The sequence below is a fragment of the Octopus bimaculoides genome, chromosome 1 (genome assembly GCF_001194135.2).
Source record: "Octopus bimaculoides isolate UCB-OBI-ISO-001 chromosome 1, ASM119413v2, whole genome shotgun sequence".
Classification (NCBI taxonomy): Eukaryota; Metazoa; Mollusca; class Cephalopoda; order Octopoda; family Octopodidae; genus Octopus; species Octopus bimaculoides.
Window position 1 is genome coordinate 194,225,937 of NC_068981.1, and position 9,954 is coordinate 194,235,890.

Below are 9,954 nucleotides of genomic sequence, written 5' to 3' on the forward strand. Positions count from 1 at the left end.
TGTGCGCTACTGAAAACCAAGCAGTTGCATTATCTGGTCCAGTTTATATATATATATATGTGTGTATATATATATATATATATATATATATATATGTGTCTGTGTTTGTATGTATGTATGTATGTATGTATGTGTGCATGTGTGTGTATGTGTGTGTCTGTCTGTATGTATGTATGTATGTATGTATGTATGCATGTGTCTGTATGTGTGTATGTCTGTATGTATATCTGTCAATCCTGCGTATGCCATAAGGTCTGCAATTCTAACAGAGGCCTCAAAAGACATTTTAAGATCCACAAAGATCAGAACTTCACTGCAGCTCTTGGTGGTCCAAATCAGATATGTAATCTATGTGGGTGTCTTTTCAATACATTGTCTGGTTTAAAAAGCCACATCAGACGTCATTATGAATCCAAGGTGTAAGTACAGGAGGTGGTCATACAACCACCATGTATTTTATTTACATTATTTACACTATTTACAATTGATGGATATTTGTCCTCATCTTGTTTGCTGTTAACACAACGTTTCGGCTGATATACCCTCCTGCCTTCTTCAGGTGTCTTGATGACAGACATATCTTCAAAACAATATATACTTATTTCTTTATTGCCCACAAGGGGCTAAACACAAAGGGGACAAACAAGGACAGACAAAGGGATTAAGTCGATCAGATCGACCCCAGTATGTAACTGGTACTTATTTAATCAACCCCGAAAGGATGAAAGGCAAAGTCGATCTCAGTGGAATTTGAACTCAGAACGTATAGACAGACGAAATACTGCTAAGCATTTCCCCCAGCATGCTAACGTTTTTGCCAGCTCACCACCTTCAAAACAATATATATTGGAGCAAGACAGGCGGCACTTTTAAAGGGGTGATGCTTTTAGGTCTGCTGTAGGCAGTATGGGTTTTTTGTTGGAGTCCGGGGGTGGCAAAAGGAAGGGCCGCCTTGAGTGGTACACACTCTAGCTACACTAGTGGAGCGATGTGAACATCATTCGAGCATTCACGAGAATGTCAGATGCATTTCAGCCTTCTTGGGCTTCATCAATGATGTGTACCAAGTCAGAGGGACAGATTTCTTCTAGGCTTGTAGAAGAGACAAGTCAATTACATTGACTCCAGTATTTGACTGGTACTTTATTTTGTCAACCTTGAAGGGATGAACGGCAAAGCTGACCTCAGTTGCATTTGAACTTGGAACTTAAAGAGCAGGAAGAAGTGCAACTATACATTTTTTCACCCTGTCCTCTCGATAGTAACCTTTTCTAATAAAGGGCACAAGGTCTGAAATTTGAAGGGAGGGGTATAGTCAATTGCACCAGCCCCCAGTGCTCAACTGGTACTTATTTTATCAACCCCGAAATGATGAAAAGTTGAGTCGACCTCTGTGGAATTTGAACTCAGGACGTACAAATGGACGAAATGCCACCAAGCATTTTACTCGGCATGCTAACGATTCTGCCATCTTGCTACCTTAATAATAATAATAATTATTATTATTATTATAATAATAACGACGACAATGATGATGATGATGATGATGACGATGACGATGATGACAATGACGACGATGATGATGATGATGGTGATGATGACGGTGATGACGATGATGATGATAATTGTCCTCGATAGACAAACCTTATCACTATTTCATACATAAACAACTTTAATTGCTGTATAGATATACACACACATATATGTATGTACTTTATTACGAACGTACTCTGTTATGTGTGCGTGTATCTATGTATATGTATATATATGTGCATGTGTATGTATGCTTCGAGATATATAACTGTATGTCTGTATGCATGTGTTTGTAATCTTGTTATCACTAGGAAAATATTCCCTGATAATATGACATCTGAAATTTTGTGTGTGTGTGTGTGTGTGTGTGTGTGTGTGTGTGTGTGTGTGTGTGTGTGTGTGAGTTTATGTATCATTACATATGTGTATGTCTGCGTGTATATGAATGAATGTATGTACGTATGTACGGGTGTCTACATATATCTGTATGTGTGTGCTTACATGTATAGCTGTGTGTGTGTGTGTGTGTGTCTGTGTATGCATGGATGTTTGTTTGAATAAATATCTTTTATCCTTTATTTTTTGCTTGTTTCAGACTGCGGCCATGCTGGGGCATCGCCTCAAAGAAATTTTTGGGTGAATGAATTCACCTCATTGCTTATTATTTTTTAAAAGCCTAGTACTTATTCTATCGGTCCTTTTTGCTGAACCACAGGGTTACAGGGACGTAAACTCACCAACACTGGTAGTAGGGGACAAATACAGACAAAGACATGTAGACACACACACACACACACATGTACAATGAGCTTCTTTCCGTTTCTTTCTACCAAAATTCACTGACAAGGCTTTGGTCGACCCTAGGCTATAGTACAAGAGATTTTCCCAAGATGCCACTCAGTGGGACTGAGCCTGGATCCATGTAGTTTGGGAGCAAGCTCCTTATCACATGGCCATATCTATTCGTTTATCAGTAAAGACATGTTTTCATGTTTTATGCAGACACTGAGAAAGCAAGCAAAGAACTCTGGTTACTCTGCACCATAAAGGAACAATATAGGACAGAAGGAACTGTTAGATAATCTGTGTTCCAAGTCGGGTTGCCATTTTAGGTGGATATGGGGATCTTTTTTAAAACGGGGGCCACATTTTTCATTAACGAAACACTTTGAAACTTGGAACACTGGTAGAATGTGTCATATAAAACATCTTTTTCTCTTAGTCTTCTTAAAAAAAAAAGAAATCCATAAGTTATTCCATGCTAAAGTTGTCGTATTTCTGTAATTTCAACCAATCACTGACGTCCATTCAGCCGATATACATTAAGTGCCGACTACATAAACAAACGATTCTGAAACAATTAACCCTAATCCTAACCCTAGGTTAGGGTTAGGGTTAGGGTTAGGGTTAAAGCAAATTTAAAATGAAAAAAGCAAATAAAACGAAGGTATGGAGATTAAATACGCTTTACATCGCTTAATCAGCCAAAGGAGTAAATGTAAACAACTGAATACTTGTCAGTGATTGGTTGAAATTATCGAAATAAGACAATTTTTTACATGAAATAAATTCGAATACAAAAATATTTTTCTGTTCTATAACACAAAATAGATAAGTATACGAAGTTTGAAAGTCTTTCCGTATCAAAAACACTACGTAAAACATTAATGAAAAATGTGGCCCCCATTTTAAAATAGATCCGGATATGGTTGTGGTGCCATCTAATGTGACTCTACTCAGAAGGCTGTAATCTCATTTGACAGGAACACGGTATAAAGAAATACATGGAACAAGGTGATAACTCTAAATACCTTTAATGTGGCCATACAAGCTGAATGATAAATAATGATGGTTTGATGTGTGAAAGCCATGGTCTTCTCCTGTGTGTCAGCTCTTGTCTGCTAGCTGGCTTGTGATATGAGAAAGAGACTAGATCATGTCTTTACAGTCTGACATCTTGGTGAAAAAAGAGGAAGAGATGAGTCTCTGAAGTTTAATGTTGCGTAATGCCCTCTATTGTCCAACAAATTAGGCAGCCGCCATCATGCATCGTTTTGTCTGTTTTATCGTCGGCCTAATTCGCTGCTGTAGCGCAGCCAGAGTGTGACAGTTCGTCCAAGCGATGCTTTTATGGAGTAACACTTTTGGGTCTACTTGTGACAAGTGTTCCCCCCACTGGCTCTGGACGAACTGTCACACTCTGGCTACGCTACTGCAGTGAATTAGGCTGACAATAAAACAGACACAACGATGCATGATGGCGGCTGCCTAATTAGTTGGACAATAGAGGGCATTATGCAACATTAAGCTTCAGAGACTCATCTCTTCCTCTTTTCTCACCAAGATGTCAGACCGTAAAGACATGATCTAGTCTCTCTCTCACATCATATGCCAGCTAGCAGATAAGAGCTGACACACAGGAGAAGACCTTCGAACATGAACTCTGCACTTCAACAACGAATGACTAGTATGGTTACTGTGTCCACTCTATCCAACGCGCTTGCTCTCCGAGTGGGGCATTTGTCAAATCTGCAAGCTGGACATTTGGGTCGTAGGCAGAAGCATTACTTTGCATGCTGGAACGTTATGGCCGACCATCGGATGTGGTCAGCATTTGTGAGGAACGTGGAGGAACATGGTGAAACGTGTTTCACCACGTTCCTCAGAGCTGGCTCAACCTACCCCGAATGAATGGCGCTGCAGCTACAAGTAAAAACAACATCACTGAAAGTGGAGCAAGTCAAGTTTCTTATAATATAATCAACAAAAGACATTCGATAAGAAGTTTCGTTTGAGAGAGAAATACCAATAGCGAATAGTTTAGAAATACCAAGCTTTCAGTTACCTTTGTAAAGCAATCATGCATAAAACCATTTTTCTTTTTAAAGCTTAGAAAAGACAAACCGACTCACAAAGTACGTGAAAAGTGCATGTCATCGGCAGCAGCCATAATAAAGAGGTTAAATTATTGACGGAGCATAAAAAGCAATAAATAGAGCAGAACAGAAAATATAAAAAAAAGGAGGGAGTTATAAAAAAAATTTCAAGAGATTTGGCTGTTATTTCTAGCATGTGGAGATACCTTTTAGGCTTACCTTCATGCGCTGGTTGAAAATAAATTTTTTTTTAATTCTGGGGTCGTTATATTCGACTAAAAATTCTTCAAGGTGGTGCCCCAGCATGGCCGCAGCTAATGACTGAAACAAGTAAAAGATGAAAAAAAACGAAAAAATAATCGAAAAATATAACCGTGGGCTTTTGTCCACTTTCACCGAGGGCCTTTTGTCCGTGGGGATTTTGTCCTAGAGGGCTTTTGTGCTAGGGGCTTTTGTCCTACACTCGTGTATATGTATATGGATATTTTTCCCTGCTGTAGAATCGAACTCAGAATCTTGGGATTAGTGGCCCGCGCTCTTAACCACTACGCCATATGCCCGTGGGCATAAGGCATAGTGGTTACCACAGATTTCCTTGGATTCTGTATTTTACTAAACATACACACAACTCATTTATGAGCCTACAACAGTCGTATCCCATGTCATCAGTCTTTTCGCTATCACTTTGAACTTCGCTCGGTGGTATTCACAAGTGATTGATGTTTAGAAAAATTAGTTATGATATCAACAGGACAGTTTTATTGAATCGATTCTCATAGTTGTGTCTTCAACAACTTCACAGTTGTATGAATATTATTAACACAGTTTGGTGGTGACATCATTAAAATGCAATGAATCGATTTTTGAATTTGGTGCCATTTGTTAACTCGTCGCTAACATTGTATAAACACACACACACATATTTATATATCTATTTGTACACACACACACACGCATAATATATTTATTTATTTATACACACACACATATACATTTATTTCTAAACTCATATTTACACACACGTCACACTTATAACTCGAATAATAACATTAACAATGCTCTAGTTTTTTCTTTAATTCGCTGTTCGATTTTTTTATACAGATAATATTTGTAAAAATCTTCTGAGATAATTTGCCTTAGAAATGGAAAAACTGCCCGATTCATTAACTGTAGTTATGAAATCGTATTAATGGGATGAAAACGATTTCAACAGGTACCTACATTCGGAGTGATCCAATATTTAAAGAAAGCACTGAATGGAAATAATTATTCTCCCAGTAACATTTGGCAACAAGGCAATGTTTAACGAACCGTTCAATAAACAATTCCCGAAGGACTCATGATTTTCTGCTTCCGATAGAACCAGGCAGATTAAATTTAAAAAGACCTGTCGCGGGTTATAACTTGTTAATGTTGTCTGGTGTGAGGGAATAAATTTGTTGAGTTGCAAAATGAAAATGTATTTCCCCGGACCGCATGAAGAAGTAACTGACAACACCTCTCCGAGAAGCTGCTTTTTATAGGACACAAGGAGAAGATTCTAGAAAATTGAATCATGCAACGGCTTCACGCTGATTATCTGCTTAATGGACTGACCTCATGAAACAATTGCAGCTTGCTTGTGATGTCTGACCAGTTACCTTGCAGTTCGGTTTCGAATCACTGTTACAGACGTTTCTTTGTTCCAAGAGTGTCAGAATCATAAACAATTAATGGCTTTAGTTTAAAGTCTCCATTTGGCATTTCTTCCTAACAACAATGTGTGGCGATCTTTGAATTTTATTACAACCTGATGCTTTGCTTTCCTCTTTTGAAATTAAAAATGGTAAATTTTCAGATTAATACCCTCACGATTTTCACTAGGGAGTGAGGGTTTTAGGGTTATTTTTAAGGGTTAGGGTAAGGATTACGATTAGGGTTTTAGGGAATTCCGTCCGTAACCCTAACCCTGACCCTAAAACTGTAACCCTAACACCCTAGTGAAAATCGTGCGGGTGTTAATCTGAAAATTTACCGTAAACATTTTACAAGTTAACTGCTTCTCAAATGGTTCACATTTGTTTACATTAAAATATAGCTTTTGCAATCAAGCCTTTTTCCTATCACACTCTTCGATTATATTGAACATTTTCATGCATCCTTGATGTCGATTCTTCATTATTCCTCTGATATCCGTAATGCTACGGAAATCAGGTGGTTTCTCAAACTTTTCAAACCATTCATGAGAACCACCAAGCTTTTTAAGTGACGGGCAACGCTGTGACGTATCACCAATCCAGACACTTGACATTAACTCCCAATTTTATCAATCTGTTTTGCTGAACTGCTAGGTTACAGGAGCATAAATGCACCAATACCAGTTGTGAAGCGGTGGTGGTGATGGTGGACAATCACAGACACAAAGACACATATATATACATATATACACGACGGACTTCTTTCAGTTTCCGTCTACCAAATTCACTCACAAGGCTTTGGTCGGCCCAAGGCTATAGTAGAAGATACTGGCCCAAGGTGCCACGCAGTGGGACTGAACCCAATACCATGTGGTTGGTAGTTTAGAAGTGTCATGTGCTTTTTGCACGGAAACTTTTGCTTTTTCCAATTCGCTCATTATACTTTTCATAGTTGACAAAGCATGACTTCATTATTCCTCCTCCTCCTTTCATCAGCTTTAGATTATTATCAAACGATATTGGGTTACACGTAATATAATACGGTGGAACAACAACAGTCGTGAATAATTATTTTATTAATTACTGTACTTTAAGAATAATTATTGCAAGCTAAGAAATTAAAAACACAATTGGTATTATTTACATTCAACGGATATTTGTCCTCATCTTGTTTGTTGTTAACACGTTTCGGCTGATATACCATTTTAGTAGAAAGTGGGTTATACATCTTTAGATTGTATACCTGACTTTCTACTATAAAATTGAAGAAATAGACGGAACGCTGAACTCCAGACTAAACAACTTAAACAACATTTATTTACTTGGTAAAACATACATATATTTAGTTATACATCTTTAGAGGTGAGAATAACGAGCTGCCGAGTATAAGACCGAAAGATGTAGAGACAGCTTTAAACACACGTCCATGCTCAATCGCTGGCCAGCGTGAAAGAGAATGAATTTAGCGGGAAACGCTTGCTTTATTAATTCTACGCATGCGCAGGCGTTACTACACCCTCCAGCCTTCTTTAGGTGTCTTGGGGAAATTTTGAATCTGGGTTCTCATTCCTGAGGTATTTTTCGATGTTATTATTATTATTATTATTATTATTACTATTATTATTATTATTATTATTATTATTATTATTATTATTATTATTATTGTTCAGATCACTGCTTGGAATCGAACTCGGAATCTTGGGATTAGTAGCCCGTGCTCTTAACCACTACGTCATATGCCCGTGGGCATAAGGCATAGCGGTTACACACCACGAAGAAATGATCAAGCTCAATAACGATCTGTTAAGCAACAACTACCCCAAAAGTATTCCATCCATTCCAATTACGAAGAAGAGAGAGGACAAAACCAATAAACTGTCCACAGTCTGTCTACCCTATGTGAAAGGCCTCTCTGAAAAGATACAAAAGATATGCGGCCCATATGACATCAAGACAGTATTCAAGAGTAATACAACACTTTGCAAATAACTCCTTCGGGTAAAACCACCAACAGAAGAGAATATGACCAAAAACTGCGTGTACTCCATCCCATGCAGCTGTGGTAGGTTATACAAAGGCGAAACATGTCGCCCCCTCAAAATAAGGGTAGAAGAACATCGCAAAGCTGTGACACGAGGAGATATCGATAAATCGGGTATAGCTGATCATGTATGGAAAAATGGAAACCACCTCCCCCTGTGGGATGAAGTTAAAATAATAGACAGGGAACACCACTGGAAAATACGAAAACTAAAAGAAGCAGCACATATGCTAGGACACAACAACCTCCTAAGCAGACCGAGTGCAAATATGAGTAGCATATGGGAACTGGTGTTAAGGAAGGACAGGAAAATATTAGATTTATAAGCCCTAAAATTCATTCCATAATTGCCCATGGGCATATGGCATAGTGGTTAAGAGTGCAGGCTACTAACCCCAAAATTCCGAGTTCGATTCCAAGCAATGAACTTAATAATAATAATAATAATACCTTAGTCAAATGAATCAACCCCAGGTCTTATTCTTTGTAAGCCTAGTACTTATCCTATTGTCTCTTTTGCTGAACCGCTAAGTTACGGGGACGTAAACACACAAACACATACATACATACATATATATATATACATATATATACGACGGGCGTTTTTCAGTTTCCATCTACCAAGTTCACTCACAAGGTTTTGGTTGACCTGAGGCTATAGTAGAAGACACTTGCCCAAAGTACCACACAGTGGGACTGAACCTGGAACCATGTGGTTGGTAAGCAAGCTACTTACCACACAGCCACTCCTGCGCCTATGATTGCAGTATGATGAAACAAAAACCAGAAACTGGAACCCAAAAGTAAACCAAATGCGACTGACACATGCATTTATTTATTTATCTTTTACTTGCTTCAGTCATTTGGCTGCGGCCATGCTGGGGCACCACCTTGAAGAATCTTTTAGTTGAATGGAAGACCCCAGAACTTTTTTTAAAGCCTTCTATTTTATTGGTCTCTTTTTGCTGAACCATTAAGTTACAGGCATGTAAACAAACCAACATTGGTTGTCAAGTAGTGGGGGACAAATACAAACCCACACAGCAGGCTTCTTGCCCTAGGTGCTACACAGTGGGACTGAACCCGGAGCTATGTGGTTGTGGCTGGAAAGCAAACTTCTTATTTCTTTATTGCCCACAAGGGGCTAAACATAGAAGGGACAAACAAGGATAGACAAAGGGATTAAGTCGATTAGATCGACTCCAATGCATAACTGGTACTTAATTTATCGACACCTGAAAGGATGCAAGGCAAAGTTGTCCTCAGCGGAATTTGAACTCAGAACGCAAAGACAGACGAAATACTGCTAAGCATTTCACCCGGCGTGCTAACGATTCTGCCAGCTCCCCCGCCTTCTTACCACACAGCCTCACTTGTACCTATTTATTTATTGTGCACACTAACGAGCTGATACCATATTAGGAGGTTCAAATTTAGGGGGATAATTCTGTAGACGAGCATGCAATGGGAACATTGCAGAGTTTTTCCTCTGTAAATCTTGGGTTATTCAATGTTTGCATTATCAGGCCTTCATTATAACAAGGTTTTAGTCATAAATGAAGCACAGAACACTTTTATACTTAACTATATAAATGTGTACACACTTACACATGCATTATGATTCAAATTAGCCGTAAGTTTGCTTCCCAACTACATGGTTCTAGGTTCAGTCCCACCCTGGGCAAGTGTCTTCTTACTATAGCCTCGGTCTGACCAAAGCCTTATGAGTGGATTTGGTAGATGGAAACTGAAAGAAGCCCGTAGTATATATCTGTCTCTTTTGAATATGAAAATTTAAAAGTTAAAAACCTTATATATATATATATAT